This window comes from Oryctolagus cuniculus, chromosome 16, assembly GCF_964237555.1.
Source record: "Oryctolagus cuniculus chromosome 16, mOryCun1.1, whole genome shotgun sequence".
Classification (NCBI taxonomy): domain Eukaryota; kingdom Metazoa; phylum Chordata; class Mammalia; order Lagomorpha; family Leporidae; genus Oryctolagus; species Oryctolagus cuniculus.
In genome coordinates, this window is record NC_091447.1 from 15,378,240 (window position 1) to 15,400,070 (window position 21,831).

Consider the following 21,831-nt stretch of genomic DNA (forward strand, 5'->3'; position numbering starts at 1 on the left):
GAGGTTTCCTATTTGAAAAGAAACCAGGTGTTCCCTATAATAGAAACCTGACTTGCAAGATAAACCATTATTAGAAAGCCTAACCAAAAGCGGTTGAACTTTGTGAAGCATTCAACAAGTAACCAAATGAAGATAAAAATACCTTAAAGATAACTTTTCCAAACACCTGTTTCCTGCTAATGAAGGGCCAATGTCGTTTGCACCAAGACCCAAGATTTCCATTTGCCAACACACACACACACACACAATGCTACTTAAAAAGACACTTCAGTAATGCTGTCTGTATTGATAAAACTCAAAATAACCTGCAAAAACAAATTTGCATTCTATTTTCTTAGACCTATCCTAGCCACCAAATCCCCTACATGCAACATTCCAGTGAACTATTTTACAACAACAATAACCTACTACAAAGATGAAAAAGCTTCCCAAAAAGCCACACTCTGAGGGCTGGTGTCATGGTACAGCAAGTAAAGCCACAGCCTGAGACACCAGCATCCCATATGGATGCGAGTTCAAGCCCCCAGCCACTCCGCTCCCAGTAAAACTCCCTGATAATGTGGCTGGAAAAACAGGAGAAGATGACCCACGTCCTTTGGCCCCTGCATTCACCTGAGAGACTTGGAGGAAGTTCCTGGCTCCTAGCTTTGGATTGGCCTAACTCTGGCTTTTGTGGTCATTTGGGGGGCAAAACAGTGGATGGGAGAGCCCCCCCCCCCCACTCTGCCTTTCAAATAAACAAGTTAAAAAAAAAAAAAAAAGCCGTATTCTGAGACGTGGATACTGACCAGCAGGCGCTGTTCTGGAAGACATGGCACCTGCCCCAGAAAGCAATTAAAATAAGAAATGCTAAGTACTACCAGAGCGCCACCTATGGGAGAAGGCCAGAAGAGACCCTTACTGTAGGTGTGGCAGGACCAGACCGGAGGCAGCAGAGGCAGGTGGAGAGCAGCACACGGGCGGGCGGCAGGGAAGATGAAGAGCGCCGAGGGACAGAGGAAGTCACAGCCTTTGCAGTGGTGGAGCACAGGGCTCGAGGATGAGAACGCTGGGCACAGGACAAAAACCTCAGACAGGCCTGTGAATTCACCATGTGCACACCTGCCACGGGCAAGGCGCTGAAAAGCCCAGCCTGCTCATCTCTGCATAAATGGCTAAGGGCTCTGTGTGCTCGAGCCCCCTTTGCCCAAAGATTCAGCGCCACTAAGAAGAACCCACGAGGTCCCCCAGCTCCACCGCAGCATCCCGGGGCTTGCCTCTCGTTGAGACGTGGAAGCTCTTTGCGTCTGCCTTTGGTTTGGGAAGTAAGCAAAGCCTTGAGAACACCTAGGAGAACCTTCGTCAGGGATCTGCTGCTGTTTGCTCTCCGTAGATGTTTTTGGAGGAGAGCAGCCGATTTGGATGTCATGGAGCCACCTCCTGCAGCTCGGAGCCGGTGACAAACAGGAAGCACTCACAGGAGATCCACAAAGGCTCCCAGAGAGGCAGAAGCAGGGACAGGAGGAAAGCAGATAACAGGACACGAGGCCCAGAACAGCACTGCGGTGACGGTGCTCACACCCGCACCGTCTCACTCTGCCACCCGCCTGCACCTGTCGTGTCTCTCACGTTTCAAAAGGCACCAGCTACGAGCTGGCCGCACACCAACCTGTGCAACAGGAATGCCACAGCCTCCAGAAAAAATGCCAAGATGTGTTCTGCAAAGAGATCCCCGTGGGTCCTGACCGCTTTATCCTCATGCGTTTCCCCATGACTAAAATCCCCATGCTCCACACTGTGGCTCACCTCCTAACCCCCGAAACCCACGAGCCTCACCTCACATAGCAGAAGGGACTCTGCAAGCCACAGGAGTGTGGAAGCACACAGATTCTGCCCTAGAGGGCCTGGGGGCCCACCCTCCTGACCCTGTGACGACCACCCATCCATCTGGCTTCTGAAACCTCCCAAGGGCCAACTTCCACTGCTTCATGCCACCAAGTTGCAGATGAGGTCGCACTGGCCACAGGACACTAGCACATCTTATTTTATTTTACGTTAGCATTTGAAGCAGATTTTTCTCTTCCTTTTGCTTTGTGTATAAAGAAAATTCAGTTGAGACCAAGTCACCTTTGAATTGCTTTAAAATAATCTATGTCCTCAACCCTACTTTCCAATCCTGCTATACCCCTCCTCCCGCCAAAAGAATTTGGTAAGATTGGTAAGAGAATGCTGATCATCTTTAAACCAGGACACATGAGGGTTCATACTATTTTCTCTACGTCTGTAGGCTTGAAATTTCCACAACCAAGGGTATTAAAATCACTTTTCAGGCCAGCGTTGTTCTGTAGCTGGTAAAGCTGCCACCTGTGATGCCGACATCCCACATGGGTGCCAGTTGAATTCCAGCTGCTCCACTTCTGATCCAGCTGCCAGCTAATGTGTCTGGGAAAGCAGAAGAAGATGGCCCAAGTCCTTGGGCTCCTGTACCCACAAAGGAGACCTGAAGAAGCTCCTGGCTCCTGGTTTTGGTCTGGCCCAGCCCTGACCATTGTGGTCATTTGGGGAGTGAATCAGCAGATAGAAGACCCCTCTCTGTCTCTCCCTCCCTCTCTCTGTACCTCTGTCTTTCAAATAGCTAAGATAAATCTGGAGAGAGAAAAAAAAGTCACTTTAAGGAAGTTGTCTTCATCCTGAATAAATACAATTCATGAAACACAATGTTCTCCAGTTGCCCGCGTCCTATGTGCCTCTCATACACAGTGAGAGCAAGTTTAGAGACTTGTGTTCTTTATACCACATGTCCCTTAGTTCCTAGCCGACAGCCTGACCTGGCGTTAAGGCAAAGAAACTCAAATTGTTCCAATGCTGGAGGAAGCAGTGGGAGGTGTTGCAGGTTCACATACATTAAAAGCACATTTAACTAGGCACCTGCACCCTAATAGAGTATTTATTGCTGTTTAATATAGACTCTTCCAAAACTACATCCATGTAAATCAAGATACCCTGGTGTGCTGATACCACCCTGAGAAGACAACCTGGAGTGGCTCATGTATCTATCGCTGATGCACCAGCACCAGCACCAGCACCCGCACCAGCCCAGCAGGGGCTCCTCTACACACAGGTGCGGTGCACGCATCTCAGAGGTATAAAGGGACTTGCAGGGGACATCACAAGTCATCTTAACTTCTATACTTGGATGGAGACGACAGAACAACACACAGCTATAGACAGAAGGGGGTTTCAGCCCAAGCTGCTTTGTCTGAATCCCATTCAGCCAATGTTAGCTCCATTTCTCTTCATGTATGTATGGGTGCACATGTGTGTCTGTGTCTCTGTATGTGGTGTGTGTGTCTATGTGCACATGTGTGGTATCTGTATGTGTGTGTGCATGTGTCTGTGTGGGTCTTGGGGGGACTGTGAAGTTGGTAATATTTCCTTCCCACATCTAAGGTTGGCTATGAGAATCCAATGAGGGGCTGGCACTGTGGTAAAGCACATTAACCTACCACTTGGGATCCAGCTCGCTGCTAGTGCACCTGGGAAGGCAGTAGATGATGACCCAAGTGCTTGGGCCCCTGCACCCATGTAAGAGACCAGGATGGAATTCCTGGGTCCTGGCTTCAGCATGACCTGGCTGTTATATAGTTTGGGGAGTGGACCTGTGGACAGAAGGGGCTTGTCTGTCCTCCTCTGTCATTTTGCTTTCAAATAAATAGAATGAAATGAGGATTCACCTGCAGAGGTGCCCACACTGCCTGGCCTCTGATAATGAACCTCACGTGCATCCAGGTCAGTCAGTCCAAATCTCAAAGGCACAGTCATGAAGAAGAGAAGGAGAATGAGAAATGTATTAAACATAAAAAATAGACAAATATACTTCTAAAATCTTGAATACTGCGTTCATCACCATCAACCAGAATAAGCTAAGGAAACCACTTTTTCTATGTACCTGGACACAGGTGGGAGGGTGGTGGCTGCTGAAGAAAAACATGACTAGATCCAGAAACCATCCAACAAGCTGAGCACAGACAACTTCCTTCTGGCTGACCTGTGAGTTCTACCCTCAGTCTAACCCATGCTCACTGAGCACCCTGTTTCGCCTACCGGACAGGAACGGGAAACGGAAGACGCCTGAAGAACAGCTATGAGTGCATAGACAGTGGACATCTCCATTCTCTCCCGACATGGGAAGGAACCCTGAATAGAAGCAGGCCATTCACCAAGAGGGAGATGCCCTTAGAACATGACAACCCACTCCTCCCTGGACGAGGATGCTCCAGCTGGAACCAGGGTTAGCGGTGCTCTGCCTCTCCCACCTGCTGTCCTGCTCTAAACCCTTGTCTGGGGATTTCCTCCTGTGTGTTAACTTGGTGCATTTTCCTCATTTAAATCAGAGGTAGGGAGCAGCAGGAAGAAGGCAACAGGTAAAGGCTTTTATACCCCAACCCTAAACATAAAACGATGTGCAGTACATACGCATCTCCCATGCTGAATCCCATGAACAGCTCAAAACAAATATTTTACTTTAAAAAAAAAAAAGATAAATGGCCTAAATACACGGGTTCCTGCCACCCATGGGGGAGACCCACATGGACTCTGGGTCTTGGTTTCAGCCTGGTTCAGCCCTAGGTGTGTTGAGTATTTAGGGATGAACCAGCAGATGGAAGATCTCCATGTCTCTGTCTCTGCACCCCAACTCTGTCACTCTGCCTATTTAATAAATACAGACTTTATTCAGCTAATCTGTTTAAAAAAATTTTAAAGCAAAATACTTATTATTCTTTTCTTGAGAACAAAAGATTCACCTTACCCCTTAAAGTTTAGAAGGAACAAAAAATATTGATAGAAACAATTCAAACTCCCATTCCAGGTTCTAGATACAGAAAAACTGAATAGGCACGCACTGCCTTATTCTTTCTACTGAGCACAGTTTTAAATCTGTGCAGAATGCGTGTAGTCATTATTGGAGGACTGGAAAGTAAATGGCAACAGGTGGAACAGGGGTTGAAGGTGACTTATCCACTCCCGTTCTCCCCTTTGCTAAGCCCCAGTCTGCACTCAGAGTAACACAGTATTTGAACGTCGTCAGTGGACACAGAGAACTTAAGGGAAGCCTTGTAGTCCTGGCTTGATAAGCAGGAAGGGTTACCTAAAAACTGATTGGAGAGGGAGCTATGGCTCCAAGGGAATGTGTTAAACCCTGCTGCTTTTTCCTGTCCTCCTGCTGCTTAGCCCTGGCCCAGGGGATGGTTGGTGGCAGAGAACAAGGTAGCAGGGTAATGAAAGTCCAAGCTTTATCTGGCCAGAGAACCAAAAGGGAATCCCCAGGCACCCAGAAAACAACATCTATGGAGGTGGTAGAACACCTAGCCCATAATACAGATGCTTAAATCTGAACCTAAATAGGATACTTAGGATTTTGAGAGCTGGGACGGGTCCCCAGCCAGTAGCCAGCCGGGCTACCATTGGGAGAGGCACACATGAGATAGATCCAAAGAGCATTTCAGAAACAACTGAAACTGGAACCATAACCCACAACAAGGCAACTTGTAACCTGAACCCAACTGGGTATCCTAAAACATACACAAAATTATCAGCACTCTCGTAGGATATACACAAGTCCTATAGCCTCATAATATTCCAGATATCTAAGACTAATTGGCATAGAAAGTCTCAATACGTAGTGGAAAGATAACCAGACATTGGTTCTTATGGAAAAGATGATGCAAACTCCAAGCACTCCCCAGATGCTGAGATTAAGAAGCTATTATAGAAATGCTCCATTGAGGATGAACAATCTTAAAGAATGGCAAGACAAAAATTACCAACAAAGTAGACTATTTTTTTTTAATGTAGAACCTAAACAGAACAGCTAAAATAAATTCACTAGATAGGCTCAGAAAAACTGGAGACAACAGAGAACATTGTCACTACCCACAGAGATCAACAGAAACTATTCCAGCCTGAACAACTGCAAGAAAAAAGACTGAACAAAATAACCAGAGGCTCAATGTCCCATGAGAAAATCCCAAAAGGCTGAATATTCATGTTACTAGATCTTAGGAGAAGAAAAATATTTGTAGAGATCATATTTACAGAGATTATGATTGAATATTTTCCAAACCTGGGGCCAGCATGTGGTACAGGAGGTTAACCTGCCACTTGCAACACCAGCTTGAGTCCTGACTGCTCTGCTTTTGATCCAGCTCCCTGCTATATTGCTTCTGGGAAGGCAGCAGATGATGGCTCAAGTGCCTGGGCCCCTGCTGCTCACATGGAAGATGCAGATTTGAGTTCCTGGCTCCTAATTTTAGCCTGGCCCAGACCTAGCTGGTGAACCAGCAGATGGAAGATGTCCCTCCTTCTCTGTCTTTCTCTCTTGTTACTTCGCCCTTCAAGTAAGTCAGTCAAAAAAAATTTTTTTGGACAGCCAGAGTGGACAGTGAAAGAGACAGAGAGAAAGGTCTTCCTTTACCGCTGGTTCACCCTACAATGGCTGCCGCAGTTGGCACGCTGCAGCCGGCACATCGCGCTGATCCAAAGGCAGGAGCCAGGTGCTTCTCCTGGTCTCCCGTGCGGGTGCAGGACCCAAGGACTTGGGCCATCCTCCACTGAACTCCCGGGCCACAGCAGAGAGTTGACCTGGAAGAGGAGCAACCAGGAAAGAATCCGGTGCCCCCACCGGGACTAGAACCCGGTATGCCTGCGCTGCAGGCGGAGGATTAGCCTAGTGAGCCATGGCGCCGGCCAAGTAAGTCAATCTTTAAAAAAAAAAATCTCAGCCAGCGCCGCAGCTCACTAGGCTAATCCTCTGCCTGCGGCGCCTGCACCCTGGCTTCTAGTCCCAGTCGGGGCACCGGATTCTGTCTCGGTTGCTCCTCTTCCAGGCCAGCTCTCTGCTGTGGCCCAGGAAGGCAGCAGAGGATGGCACAAGTCCTTGGACCCTGCATCCGCGTGGGAGACTGGGAGAAGCACCTGGCTCCTGGCTTCAGATCAGTGCAGTGCGCCGGCCGCAGCGGACATTGGGGAATGAACCAACGGCAAAGGAAGACCCTTCTCTCTCACTGTCCACTCTGCCTGTCCAAAAAAAAAAAAAAAAAAAAAAGCCAGAGAGTAGTGTTCAACTGCAAGTATTTAAGTTATTGCTGTGGCAGGACAAGAAAGCTATCTGAAAAAACCAAACAGGACAAAGTCTCCAGGGATAAAGAGGGACATTGTCTTGGGTTAACAGGGCCAATTCACCTAGCAGATACGGCAGCTCTAACCGTATAAAGACCGAATAGCAGGGCCCATAGATACAAGGTCCAAAATACAAGAAGCAGAGCTGACAGAACTAAACGGAGAAATAGAAAGATCCATGAGTACAGCAAGGGATTTCAATACTGCACTTGCAGAAACAGAAGGACACGTAAACCATAGTCAGCAAACAGAGAACCGAACCACACAAAGCAATGGAAGATGATGGACACTGATGGAACAGTCCACCAATAACATCAGACTTCCACCCATAAAGCTAACTTAAAACACAGATCTAAAACAAATATTAACAAATCTCACAGAGTGATAAACACAGGGCAGGCATGTGGCACAGCGGTTACGTGACCTGCGTCCCATATCAGAGAGCCTCAATCGAGTCCTGGCTCTACCCTCCGCTCGTTTCCCACTAATGTGCACCTTCGGAAGCAGAGTGTGACGACTGAAGTGCTTGGCTCCTGCTACCCACGGGAGACCCCGATTAGGTCCCCAGCCCCTGGCTTCAGCCCTGGATACTGCAGGCATTTGGAGAGCGACAGTGTGGATGACAGATCTCTTTTCTCTGCCTTTTAAATAACGTAAATAATTATTTAAAAGCAGCCTTTAAGAACATCATGAACGGGGCTGGTGTTGTACTGTAACGGGTAAGCTGTCATCTGCTATGCTGGCATCCCACATGGGCGCTAGTTTGAGTCCAGCTGCTCCACTCCCAGTCTGGTTCCCTGCTAGTGCACCTCAGAAAGCAGTGGAACATGGCCCAACTTCCTGGGCCCCTGCACCCACATGGGAAACCCAGATGAAGCTGCTGGCTCCTGCCTTTATCTTGGCCCAGCCCCGGCCACTGCAGCCATTTGTGGAGCGATTCAGGGGCTGAGACACCTTTCTCGTTGCCTCTTCCTCTCTCCCTGTAATTCTGCTTTTCAAATAAATAAATCTTTGAAAATAATAAATTTTAAAAATTGCTTTTTAAAAATTTTAAAAAATCATAAACATAAAAGGTATGTTCATTAACCATAGTGGAACTAAGCTAGACATCAATAACAAATAAAGAACATTTCTAAAACTCGGAAATTTTAAAGGCTGGCACTGTGGCACAGCAGGTTAAGCTGCCACTGTCATCCCATTTGGACACCAGTTCAAGTCCCAGCCACTCCACTTCCAGTCCAACTCCCTGCTAAGGTGTCGTGGAAAGCAGCAGGAGACAGCCTAAGTGTTTGGACTCCTGCATCCATGTGGGAGACCCAGAAAGAGATCTTGGCTTCAGAGAGGACCAGCTCTGGCCACTGCAGCCATATCAGGAGTGAACCAAAAGATCAAAGATCTGTCTCTCCACCTCTCTCTGTATGTAAATGCTTTTCAAATGAATAAATCTTTAAGGGGGGGGGGGTGAAATCCAGCATTGGCATTATGGGACAGCAGGGAAGAATCAGTCAAATGTACAAACATCCAGTAACACTTAAAAAAGGGTGCATGGCAGGGGATTCCCAGAGTCAGGATCAAGAGAATGGCTATCAGGGCTGGCACTGTGGTGTAGTGGGTAAAGTCACCACCTGCAATGCTGGCATCCCACGTGGGCACCAGTTCAAATCCCTGCTGCTCCAGTTCCAATCCAGCTTTCTGCTATGGCCTGGGAAAGCAGTAGAGGATGGCCCAAGTCCTTGGGTCCATGGGAGACCCAGAAGAAGCTCCTGGCTCCTGGCTTCAGATCGGCACCGCTCTGGCTTTGTGGCCATCTGGGGAGTGAACTAGAGGATGGAAGACCTCTCTCTCTCTCTCTCTCTCTCTCCCTCTCCCTCTCTCTGTAACTCTTTTAAATAAATAGAATAAATCTTTTTAAAAAATACAAAAAAGAGTCAATGTAATTCTTCATAACAGCCTAGGAAAACTACATGATCAATCTAAGTAGAAAAAGCCTTTGAAACATCGTGACATCCACTCACACAGACTGTCAGCAAACTGGAGTAGAAGACAATTGCTTCGAATTCCACAGCTAACACTTTACTCAGTGGTGAAAGACTAAACCTTTTCTCAAAAGCACTAAGATGAGACAGACACAGGGATTGGAAGAGAAGAAACAAAACCGGGGCGAGCATTTGGCTCAGTGGATAACACACTGCTTGGGAAGCCTGCATCTCTCATCAGAATGTCTGGGCTCGAATCCCAGCTCTGTTTCTGATTCCAGCTTCCTGCTAGTGCCCAGTCTGGGAGCTAGCGGGTGATGGCTCCAGGACCTGGCTCAGACGGGCTCTCAACTTTGGTCTAAGCCAGCTCCAGCTGTTGTTGGCATTTGGGGAGTTAAACAGCAAATGAAAATCTATCTCCCTTTCAAATAAAAAATTTTTAAAAACTTGCTGTACCATCCAACAGTTCCATTTCTGGATATACACACAAAAGAACTGAAAGCAAGGTCTCAAAGAGATATTTGTTGACCTAGTGTATTAGACAACTTTTCATTACTGCAGGTAAAGAATCTGAGTAAAGCTATTTATGAAGGATGGTGGTTTATGTTGGCTCATGGATTTGGAGATTCCCAGTCCAAAATCGGCGGCCCTAGTAGTCTGCCATCTGATGAGGGTGGCGGGCGGCTGAATACACATGGAGGGAGGCTCACAGGGTGAGCAGGAAGCCCAGAGGAAGGCAGCGCTGAAGGCGGCTTGCATAACCAACCCATTCCCAAGTGGTGAGAGCCACCATCAGGAGGCAGGTCCCGGTGAACCAAGGACCTACCTGTAACCCCATCACCCAATCAAGACAGCTGGATTAAGTATCATTAACTGACCGCTTTGAGGATTAGACATCTGCATGAGTTGGGCGCCAAATCCATTTCAAACCATAGCTGTCTACCCCTGCTCATGCCCTTCTCATGGGAAACGACTTCATCCCCAAAACTCAACATGAATTCAAAAGCCCACAGTATGATCTCACAGTCAACGCAACTTCCTCCAGCTATGAGTCTGTCAAAATCCAGGCTGCACGCTTCTAAGATGCATCATGGGATGAGCACCGGGCACCACATCCATGACTATGCCACAGTCCATGGACAACATAACCTGCACCTGGAACTTCCTGAGCCAGGGTGGCACAAGCCCGCAAACCAGAACCCAGGGCTGGCCCGGGGCAGGCAGACTGTCCCAGGGATCTTCCCTGACAGGACGCTGCCCTGGGAGGCCTTTGAACCCAACCTGTGCCTCCAGGCTTCCTGTGGGACTGTGCTGGACGGGGCAGCCTCAGAGGTCTGCAGTGGCGTCTGGGTCTTCCTCCCCTTGTCCTGCCCATTCTCATCCAGCTCCCTCCTTTACTTGCTCTCAAGTACTCTTTAGCAAACGATTTCTCCACTTTCCTTTCCTGTCCCAGTAAGCTTTTTCCTCCTAGGCCGGGCTGCGATTTCTTGCTCTGCTCCTCATTCTCACTGTAAAACTTACTAACAGCCACCACCATCACGCATGCTGCAGCCTCAACACGTGGCTGCCTCCAAATCTCCACCAGACCAGTGTAAGGATGGCCTTGGGTCCAGTTCTCAGCAGAACTGTCATTTCCACCTGAGACACCACACCACCATCATGGGGCTCCACTCCAACAACTTAATCCAATTTCAACAGTCTCTCCAAAGTCCTAACTCCCAAAAACAACTGGGTTAAGATTCCCACCCTTGATCCACCAATCATTAGCAATAATCTACTAGCATAAACCAAGCCCTTACACACGGGCCTCTGGGGGAAACCCAAACTAATACCTACACCACAGCACCTATGTTCACAACAGTTAAAAGGAGGAAGCAACCCACACATCCGTGGACAGGTGAGTGGATCAACACAACCCATTTGGGACCCTGTCACCCATGTGGGATTCCTGAATGGAGTTCCTGGCTCCTGCAGCCATTTGGGAACTAAACCAGCAGATGGAACATTTCTCTTTCACTCTTACTCTGCCTTTCAGCTAAATAAATCTTAAAAAACTTAAATGATCAAGTTTTAATTCTCAATACCTCCGAATTTGGGGAGAGGTAAATAGGTTAAAATGAAGTCGTGACAGTGAGCCCATGTAACTGGTGCCCATCAAATGGGGAGCCTGTGGCGACATCCCCGCACATAGTAGGGATGCACAGGGAGACTTGACTTCTAGCACCACAGCCCAGGGCCTCCCAAGCACAACTGGGCACAGGCCGATGAATCCTTCCCTCTCTGCCCAGGGGAGGAGCTGGACCCACAGCCCAGCACCTGTCTGCTTTGTTACAGCAGCCCAGCCAAACTGACACGGATACCACTGCCATATCCAGAACTAGTGACATAATGCCTAGGATTTGCCTCAATGTAATCCAGAACAGGGAGATGAGTACAGAGAAACACAGACTGCCGGGCCATGTACTGCTCAAGGCTGAACCTGGTTGTGATGTTGTGAACACACTCTGTACCCACCCAAATTCGCGTGGAGACAGCAACGCCTGTGTAATAGTGTCTCGGGGTGGTGGTGCGCAGGATGGTTTGTGTGACTCCTGCAAGACTGGGTTGTCAGGGAGGATGGTAGGTTAAGCCTCTGCCTGCAGTGCCAGCATCCCATATGGAGACCAGTTCATGTGCCGGCTGCTCCTCTTCTGATCCAGCTCTCTGCTTGTGGCCTGGGAAAGCAGTAGAAGATGGCCCAAGTGCTTGGGACCCTGCACCCACATGGGAGACCTGGAGGAAGCTCCTGGCTTCGGATTGGCTCAGCTCCAGCCATTGTGGCCATTTGGGGAGTAAACCAGCAGACTGAAGATGAAGACCTCTCTCTCCCGTTTTCCGTCCCTCCCTCCCTCTCTGTGTGTGTGTGTCTACCTCTTTCTGTAACCCTTTCAAATAAATAAATCTTTAAAAAAAAGTATCTCAAATTGCTAGCCTTTTTAAAAATGTGTTAAAATTTACAAAAGCACAGCTTATTTACATGGTCCCTCTCAAAAAAGGGGGGGAAGCTGGCCAGCGCCGCGGCTCAATAGGCTAATCCTCCACCTAGCGGCGCCGGCACACCGGGTTCTAGTCCCGGTCGGGGTGCCGGATTCTTTCCCGGTTGCCCTTCTTCCAGGCCAGCTCTCTGCTGTGGCCCGGCAGTACAGTGGAGGATGGCCCAAGTGCTTGGGCCCTGCACCCCATGGGAGACCAGGATAAGTACCTGGCTCCTGCCATCGGATCAGTGCAGTGCGCCGGCCGCGGCAGCCATTGGAGGGTGAACCAACAGCAAAGGAAGACCTTTTCTCTGTCTCTCTCTCTCACTGTCCACTCTGCCTGTAAAAAAAAAAAGGGGGGGGGGGGGCAAAAATGCAGGTTGTATGTCAAAAAGAAGAAAGTAGATTTCTGAAGAACACATAGCCAGCCTTTCACACAGGCCTACTGCCATGTGTGTTCCCTATCCTGCTAGCCTTTCGCTGTCAATGAGACTTAAAATGCTGCTGCTGTGCGCTATTTCTATCTAGCATTAATTCTTGCATCCAAAACCACCTGACCACAACAGAAATAGCCGCCACCAGGCAGAATGATGGTTCTTGCACCCCAGAATGACAACCCTCAGAAGAATGACGGTTCCTAGACCCCAAAATGCCAACCCCCAGCACAGTCCATGGCTCAGGCCAACTTCTCTTGCCCCAGGAGTCAGCCCACGTGCCCCAATCCTCGGCATGCAGTCCTCCAAGGCTCACAGTGGGGTCTCTCCTTTAAGGAAGGCATCTCTTATCCCCCCAGACTAGATAACAGTGGCATTGCTACTTTCCAGCTTGCTTTTTATTTCTTCTCTACAAGGATCCCTTTACTTCCTCCTCTGCCTGAGCCTAGCTTAATGATACTGTTACTGCCACTTCCCAGTAGTACAGCGGGGGAAGTCTCCAATCTTTCTTACCATATTCAGTATCCACATGGAAATGACCACCTTCACAGAGATGCTGTTACCAGCTACAAGATGGTGTAACCTCTGACCTCTGTACCGTATCCTCATTAAGTCATCTTCCAAACTTAATGTGGATGACACAGTTTCTCCCTTTCAAGTACTTGCCTCATCTCACTGAAAATGTCTATTTTCTGAGGTTTCTACATTATCTTATAGGATGTGTCTTTCAGTTTGGTCTGAAACACGGGCATCTTTCTACTCACCCTGCCCATTTAGCCAGAGAGTGGCCACGACTGCCCAAGCAGAGTTTACAGGGAAGGGCTGCCACTTTTCCCAGGATGACTTACTACTACTGGGAGACTCGGCACCCTCAACCACACCAAAATAAGCCTCTTTTAATCATGAAGGAAGTCAAGGGCTTTCCAACGTTCCCTATTCCCTACGTCAGCTTTCTCTGAACTGGCCACTAGGAGCTGGGTTCACAGGTGAGTGAGACTAGTGCTAAGTAAAATGCTCTGCTAGGGCAATCCTGGGAAGTCTTTCAAGATTCCCTGCAAGTTCCAAAAACTGCTGCAAGCCCAGAAGGCAGCACCAGAAAGACCTCTGAAAGGTTAACAAAGAACAGAACTTTGCTCTAAGAAAAAACACAAATAACATCTTACGTTGCAATTTGTACCCTGGTTACTCACTTTCCACATCGGAGGGCACTCAGAAGCCTGGCCGTGACCTGAGGATGGCTCGACTGTGGAGGACCTCCCGTGACCCCACACTCAGCCTGGGGAACAGCTTCCACCTAGGCCTTCACTCCGGAACAAGCATGTGCAGGAAACACATCTTACCCTGCAGGAACCTCTCCAGGGTTTCTTCCCAAGATCCCCATCTTCCCAGCACCAGGTAACCCAGGAGAAACCAGACCTCCAGGTGTTGAAGTAACACCAAGAGACATTCTGGAGGCCGGCGCCACGGCTCAATAGGCTAATCCTCTGCCTGCAGCACCGGCACACCAGGTTCTAGTCCCGGTTGCCCCTCTTCCAGGCCAGCTCTCTGCTGTGGCCCGGGAGTGCACTGGAGGATGGCCCAAGTGCTTGGGCCCTGCACCCCATGGGAGACCAGGAGAAACACCTGGCTCCTGCCTTCGGATCAGCGCGGTGCACCGGCCGCAGCAGCCATTGGAGGGTGAACCAACAGCAAAGGAAGACCTTTCTCTCTCTCACTGTCCACTCTGCCTGTCAAAAAAAAAAAAAAAAAAAAAGACATTCTGGAGTCTCCAGCAAGATTGTGATTCTGGATGTTCATTTCCCATAAGCCCTTTCCAGACCACATATTCAAATATTTGCCTTGGAAAATATGGTCATTGCAGTCACAGGCAACGTAGTCCCCCTGAGCGTGCAGGGTCTTAGGCCAAGACGACTAACTGCATGCAGCTCAAACCCTTCCCCAGGCAAGAGACTGGAAACAGCTTTCTACCTTCCACACAGAGGGCAGCATGGGAACCCAACAAGCAAGCTCTTCGCTCCCTGTCCACGGCATTTACATAATTAACGGGTATTAGAGTTCACTTAAGAGAAGGTATCCATTCTGACATTTGGTATTAGCAATTTTTCATTTGATTGGAGAGTTAATAAGACAGTAGGATTGGAAAAAAGCTTTCTCTGTCAAGTCTTTTCCCAAAACCTTGCAGGTTCATTTTTCTGCAGCAGAAAGACACTGCTCAGGAGCCAGCACTGTGGCTCAGCAGCTGAAGCAATCGCCTACAACACCATCAGCCACTATCGGAGCCCTGGTTCGAGTCCTCGCTGCTCCACTTCTGAGCCAGCTCCCTGGGAAGGTATCAGATGGCAACCCAAGTCCTTGGGTCCCTGCCACCCATGTGGGAGACACGGACGGAGTTCCTGGCTCCTGGCTTCAGCCCAGACCTGCCCCAGCCATTGCAGCCATTCAGGGAGTGAACCTGCAAATGCAAGATATTCTGACAGTCTGTCTTTCAGATAAATGAATCTTAAAAAAAAATTTTGCATGAGGCCAGCACTGTGGCTTAGCGGATAAAGCCACCGCCTGCAGTGCCGGCATCCCTTATGGGCACCAGTTCAAGTCCTGGATGTTCCTCTTCTGATTCAGCTCTCTGCTATGGCCTGGGAAAGCAGTAGAAGATGGTCCAACTCCTTGGGCCCCTGCACCCATGTAGGAGACCTGGAAGAAGCTCCTGTCTCTGGATCAGCGCAGCTCCGGCTATATTGCAGCCAACTGGGGAGTGACCATTGCTGCCATGTGGGGAGTGAACCAGCATATATGGAAGATCGATATTCTCTCTCTCTCTCCTTCTCTCACTGTGTAACTCTTTCATATAAATAAATCTTTAAAAAAATTTGCACAAATTTATAAAATGAAGAAGGAGGGAAAGAAGGATGATCTGAGGTACTTAAGGTTAAGTGTTCTGTTAGAGCCATGTCACTCACCCGAGGAGTGGCTCTCCCTCAACCTCGAGGTGCCCGGCAGCCATCAGGACTGGGTCTGCAGAGAAGCCCCGGCCCGGCCCCACCCAGGTCCATTCACACCAAATCTCTTCAACGCCCTGGGCAAGGAGGCAGTCCGGAAACTGCTGCCTCCTCCTGCTTCCCTCCCAGTCTGCGTTTCTGGTGGAATCACGTCTACTTCCTTCTCCAGCAGCAGGACTGCTTCCTCCTATCCCGTCCCCCATGATCCTGGGTCCAGAAGTGCGCTATCATCATCCACAATGCAAAGACTGGAAACCACTTAACCCCTGCTGGGCACACACAGCACGCCACCCACTCTGCCCGGACCTCCTCATCGGGGGTAGAGCGTGGTACGAGGCCGGCCAACAGTAAGCCGAAGGACAAAGCTACTATGGCAGAGTCAAAGTAGCAACTCTGTTACAGGTCTTGTAAAATGCCTCTGTGCCATCACCTCAAAGTGTTTCTGCCACAGGGGCTCAGATTCTGTCCCTCTGTCCATGACCTCACAAAAACCAGACGACAGGATGACTGGCAGAACAGACAAGATGAGTGACAGAAGGGAAAGGCGACTGTTTTTCACTTCCTGGGGTAAGAATTTGGCTGGATATTAAGCTCTCGATTCCAAATCCACTTCTCAGCCTTGTAGTGCTGGACTGTGCCTTATCCTGCCCCCTCCCCCAGCCAACACAAGGCACGAGAGGGAGTTGGGGAGCGGTGGGGAGTGGGGATGGGGAGCCGCTCATACCTGCCCCACCACACCAGCAGGTGGCTTCATCCCTTCCTGCTCAGAGCCTCCTTCTTCCCGGCTTCCCAGGCACCAGTCAAGAGCTGGCACTGCTCAGAGACCCGAGCCCCAGCTACTCAGGGCTGGGCTCCCAGCATCTGAACACGACGCCCTCTTCCTTCTGACCTCCCAGCCAGCAGGACAGTGGCAGCTCCCCACGGTCACCACTCTCATGTCCCCTTCTCATCCCTTCAGCCCTCCAGCACCCGTGGGCTCCTCCAGCTGGACACCGCCTGCTCACCTCGGGGCTTCCCGGGGCCCCCGCTGGACGTGACTGGGCCAAGCACCGGCACTGCAGCCAGAGCGTTCTGTGCAATTGCCATGTCCCAAGCACAGCCTTGTGGACGCAGCATGCATAAATCCACCTGGTGTCCAAAACCACCACATGAGGTGAGTACTCCCATCTTGCCCATGCTAGAAATGAGAATGGGGCTCAAGCATTTTAAACACCTGTCCAGGGACTGTGAATTCATACAACTAGAAGGTCTTGCAGCAGGCACATCTGGCCTAGTGCTTCAACCCCTGATTGGGATGCCCACATCCCCTGTCAGCACTGGGTTTCTGTCCTAATTCCATTGCCCGACTCTGGCTTCCTGCTAAGGTACACGCCCTGGGAGGTGGTGGGTAATGGTTCAAGTACTGGAGTCCCTGAAACCCGTACGGGAGACTGACTGGGTTCCTGGCTCCTGGCTTCAGCCTGGCCCAACCCCAGCCATTGCAGGCATCTGGGGAATGAACGAGTGGATGAGAATTCTGTGTGTGTTTCTTTTTGTCTCTCACATAAATAGACAGAAAAGTAGTTGAGCTGGTATATAATTCCAAGTCTGATCCCAAAGTATGCCATGTTTTTTTAAAAAAATTAAGCAAGTAGAAGGCTCTTCTCAGTATTCCATGCTCCTTTTCAGGACGACTGCCACTGTTTATGAATGAATGACCTACAGGCATGAGCTTGCTTTTCTGTAATCTTCGTGACTTACCCTATGACCACTCCCCTTCGCTTTGTCTATGTTGCTGCCTGCTAAGTTAAACAGCATCATCTGTCGTGGGCAACATCCCACAGTCTGGACCTGGCTGTTCCTCCACGGCATCGCCGAGTTTGTCCCTCTGTCTCTCATGTCACTGATGAACTCACAGATGGAAACGGAATCCAGCCCAGCCTCTACTGCATGGACAAGAACACTTCATCCGTGGCACTCCACGTCACGAGGCACAGCATGTCTGTCACTGCACTGTCAGTGCCTCAGACGAATCGGCAGATTCAGAGCCCAGCTCTTCCACTGTAACAAGAATCTGTGACTTAAGTGCATGATTACCACTGTCTACAGTGAGGCTTTGTCACAAGAAAAGCCAGCGTCACTCAGCACATGCACAGGGAAAGACAGATACAGTGCCCTCTCCAAGGAGAAATCAAAAACAGTGGTCATGGTATGTGTTCAAAAAAACACCCAGAGGCCGGCACTGTGGTGTAGCCGGTAAAGCCACCGCCTGCAGTGCCAGCATCCCATATGGGCGCCAGTTCAAGTCTCGCCTGCTCCACTTCCTATCCAGCTCTCTGCTATGGCTGGGAAAGCAGTAGAAGATGGCCCAATGCTTGGGTCCATGCACCCGTGGAGACCTGGAAGAAGCTCTTGCTCCTGGCTTCGGATTGGCTCAGCTCGGCCAATTGGGGAGCGAACGAGTAGATGGAAGATCTCCCTCTCTCTCTGCCTCTCCTTCTCTGTGTAACTCTTTCAAATAATATATCTTAAAAAAATAATAATAGAAAACATCCAACAGCTCATCCTACTCCTCCCAGACCCTCAATAATTAAGTCTTCATCAATCAATATGTCAATTACTCAAATTTTTAAAAGAGAGGGGCTGGCTAAACCTCTGCCATGTGGCACCGACATCCCATTTAGGCGCAGGTTCAAATCCCAACTGCTCTACTTTCGATCCAGTTCCCTGCTAATGGCCTGGAAAAGCAGCGGAAGACGGCCTAAGTCCTTGAGCCCCTGCACCTGCTCCATAGACCCAGAAGAGGCTCCTGGCTTCAGATTGGCCCAGCTCCAGGCATTGTGATCATTTGGGGAGTGAACCAGCAGATGGAAGATCTGTCTCTCTCCCTCTGTCTGTAATTCTGCCTCTCAAATAAAATCTTTAAAAAAAAAAAATTTTTAAGGGAGTATTAAAGGTGAAGAACAGTCTGGTTCCAAGATTCTTACAAATCAGTGTGTTCTTACTGCATTCTTTTAATCTTGTGTGCAAATATCCACCCATCTAAATGTGGAGATAGAATCACCAACATGGTGTTACCACAGAAACCATGAAGAGGGTAAATGAAATACAGTCAAGAAAAAATTGTACATGGCAAACAAAGCTATATATACTTTTTCATTAATCACATTAGATTTTACTCAGAAAGAAGTAAAATGCAATCAATGAGACATGTGAGAAACCACATTCGAAGAGATAGTATGAATGACTTGAAAGGAAACTTTGAGGGTGTGCATTTGGCCTACTAGTTAAGGCACCTGCATCCCCTATCAATCAGTGTGCCTTCTTTCAAGTCCTGGCCCTGCTTCCAGTTCCAGCATCCTGCTCATTTAAATCCTAGGAGGCAATGGTGATGGCTCAATGACTGGGTTCCTGACACTCACATGGGACCTGGATTGCCTTCTTAGCTCCCAACTTTGGCTTCAGCCAAGCCCCAGCTGTTGAGGGCATTTGAGAAGTAAACTAGCAGACACAAGCTCCATCTCTGTGTCCCAAATTTTTCAATATTAAAAATAAAAAATTACAAGGCCAGCACTGTGGTATAGCAGGTAAAGCCACCGCCTGCAGTGCCAACATCCCACATGGGCAATGGTTCGAGTCCCAGCTACTCCACTTCTCATCCAGCTCTCTGTTATGACCTGGGAAAGCAGTGGAAGATGGCCCAAGTCCCTGGGCCCCTGCACCTGCATGGGAGACCTGGAGGAAGCTCCTGGTTCCTGGCTTCAGATCGGCCCAGCTCCAGCCACTGCAGCCATTTGGAGAGTGAACCAGCAGATGCAAGATTTCTCTCTCTTGCTCTCTGTCTCTCTGTAATTCAAATAAATAAATTTTTTCAAAAAATAAATTAAAGGGGCAGCACTCTGGCATAGTGGGTGAAGCTGCTGTCTACAGTGCTGACATCCCATATGGGTGTTGGTTTCAAAGCCCAGTTGCTCCACTTCCAATCCAGCTCTCTGCTATGGCCTGGGAAAGCACCCACATGGGAGACCTGGAAGAAGCTCCTGGCTTCAGATCAGCACAGCTTGGGCCATTATGGCCAACTGGGGAGTGAACTAAGGAAGACCTCTCTCTGCCTCTCTGTAACTCTGTCATTCAAATAAATAAATGAATGAATCTTAATAAGAAAATTCTGCCTTTATCCTATAACACATGCTAATAGTCTAATAGTTTGCTTACTTAAAATTGATTGCTACAATCTATTTTTCACTGAAAGCTATATTATACTAGATTTTATTTTTTAACAGTGCTCATCTTTAAAAAATGGAATCAGCAGTTGGCGCTGTGGCATGGCAGGTAAAGCTGTTGCCTGTTACACCAGCATTCCACAGGGGGCTGATTTGTGAACTGGCTACTCCACTTCCAATCCAACTCTGGGCTAGCAGCGTTAGAAAAGCAACAGAAGACAGCCCAAGTGTTTGGGCCCCTGCCACAAATGTGGGAGACCCAGAAAGAAGTTCCTGGCATTGTCCTGGCCAAGCCCAGGCCGTTGTGGCCATCTGGGGAGTGAACCAGATGGAAGATCTGTCTCTCAGTAAATCTTTAATAATAATAATAATAATAATAATAATAATAATAATAATGGGATCAGGGTGGGCAATGTGGCACGGCAGGGTAAGCCACCACTTGGGATGCCAGCATCTCATGTTGGATCTCCCGGGATGGAGTTCCACCTCCACTTCTGCTCCAGCTTCCTGCTAATTCACCTGGGAGACAGCAGATGATGGCCCAAGTTCTGGCATTTTCGCCACCCACATAGGAAACCTGGAAAGAATTCCTTGGTCTTGGCCTTTGCCTGGTCCAGCTCCAACTGTTTCAGATGTCTGACGAGTATACCAGCCAAAGGAAGATGTCTCTCTGTCTCAATGTCTTGATCTCTGTTTCTCTATTTCTATCGCTGTGCCTTTCAAATAAATAATTAGCTTAATAAACTGGGTGTGGGTGGACAGCTGGCTCTGTCACTAAGATGCTGCTTGTAACACCAGCATCCTTTATTGTAGTACCAGCTTGAGTCCTGGATGCTCCACCTCTGATCCAGTTCCCTGACTACAAGCCTGGGAAAGCAGTGAAAGACAGTCCAAGTACTTGGGACCCTGCCACCCATGTGTGAGACCCAGATGGAGTTCCTGACCCCTGGCTTTAGCTTGGGATAGCCTTGAACATTGCAGCTATTTGGGGAAAGAACCAGCAGGTAGATCGCTCACTCTCTCCCTATCACTAACTTTCAAATAAATAAGTAAATCATTTAAAACATTTTTTTTTTTTTTTAAATAAAGGGATCAGGACCAACATTGTAGCGTAGGCAGGTAAAGCTGCCGCCGGGACATCAGCATCCCATAGGGGTACCAGTTCACGTCCCAGCTGCTTCAACTCCAATCCAGCTCTCTGCTAATGGACTGGGAAAAGTAATAGAAAATGGCCCAAGTGCTTGGCCCCTGGCACCCATGTGGGAGACCTGGAAGAAGCTCCTTGGTTCCTGGCTCCTGGTTTTGGCCTGGCTTAGCTCTAGCTATTGTTGCCACTTGAGGAGTGAACCAGCAGACAGAGGATCAATCTCACTGTGTCTGACTCCCTCTAACTCTGAGTTTCAAATAAATAAGTAAATCTTTAAAAAGGAGGGAGGGGGGCCAGCGCCGTGGCTCATTTGGTTAATTCTCCGTCTGCAGCGCCGGCATCCCATTTGGGCGCCAGGTTCTAGTCCCGGTTGCTCCTCTTCCAGTCCAGCTCTCTGCTGTGGCCTGGGAGGGCAGTGGAGGATGGCCCAAGTGCTTGGGCCCCTGCACCCGCATGGGAGACCAGGAAGAAGCACCTGGCTCCTGGTGCGGCACCGGCCGTAGCGGCCATTTGGGAAGTGAACCAACAGAAGACCTTTCTCTCTGTCACTGTCTGTAACTACCTGTCAAATAAATTTAAATAAATAAAAAGGAGGGAGGAAGGGAGGGATCAGACTAGGAATCTCAATACATGGGAACCCACTTTCCAAGCTACTGAACCCACTAAACAAATGTTCATCTAAAATAGGAAAATGTGTAAAGTTTAATCTTGCAAGTCCCCATTTCCATGTACCAAGTATATTTTTAATATATAACTAGAAAAATACCCAGCATATACCAAAAACCAATTGCTTCCTGCAAATAGTCAAATCAATAGTGTTATTCTGAAGATAAAAGCTTCATAAAATATTCTGCAAACAATATGACCAAGCAAGGGACCTCGGGGAATCAGACCAAGGAACCCT

General features: G+C 48.8%; 1 protein-coding gene across 3 annotated transcripts in view; it reads right to left on the reverse strand.

Moving 5' to 3' along the window:
* The window catches only part of IGF2BP3 (insulin like growth factor 2 mRNA binding protein 3), a 135,915-nt gene that overhangs the window by 66,832 nt on the left and 47,252 nt on the right, over positions 1 to 21,831 (reverse strand). The window lies entirely within an intron of this gene.